The sequence below is a fragment of the Micropterus dolomieu genome, linkage group LG17 (assembly GCF_021292245.1).
Source record: "Micropterus dolomieu isolate WLL.071019.BEF.003 ecotype Adirondacks linkage group LG17, ASM2129224v1, whole genome shotgun sequence".
Taxonomy (NCBI): Eukaryota; Metazoa; Chordata; class Actinopteri; order Centrarchiformes; family Centrarchidae; genus Micropterus; species Micropterus dolomieu.
In genome coordinates, this window is record NC_060166.1 from 21,132,363 (window position 1) to 21,132,915 (window position 553).

Genomic DNA, 553 nt, shown 5'->3' on the forward strand with positions numbered 1-553 from the left:
CCTAAGCACACCGCCAAAGCAACAAAAGAGTGGCTGAAGAAGCACATCAAGGTTCTGGAGTGGCCTAGCCAGTCTCCAGACCTGAATCCAATTGAAAATCTTTGGAGGGAGCTTAAAATTCGAGTTGCCAGGCGACAACCTCGGAACCTGAATGATTTGGAGGCTGTCTGCAGGGAGGAGTGGGCCAACATCCCTGCCGAAATGTGCACAAACCTTGTCACCAACTATAAAAATCGTTTGACATCTGTGCTGGCCAATAATGGCTTTTCTACAAAATATTAACATGCTGTTTGTCCAGGGGGTCAAATACTTGTTTTTCCTCATCAGATGGTTATCAATTTTAATAAATTCATATGATGTGATTTTCTGGAATTTTCTTTGGGATTCTGTCTTTCACTGTTAGAATGTACATATGATTAAAATTGTAGATTGTTGCATTCTTTGTAAGTGGGCAAACCTGCAAAATCAGCAAGGGGTCAAATACTTATTTCCCCCACTGTACCTAAGGAGTCATGTTTATTTGCTCAGTTGGATAGATACTGTATGTCTAAGG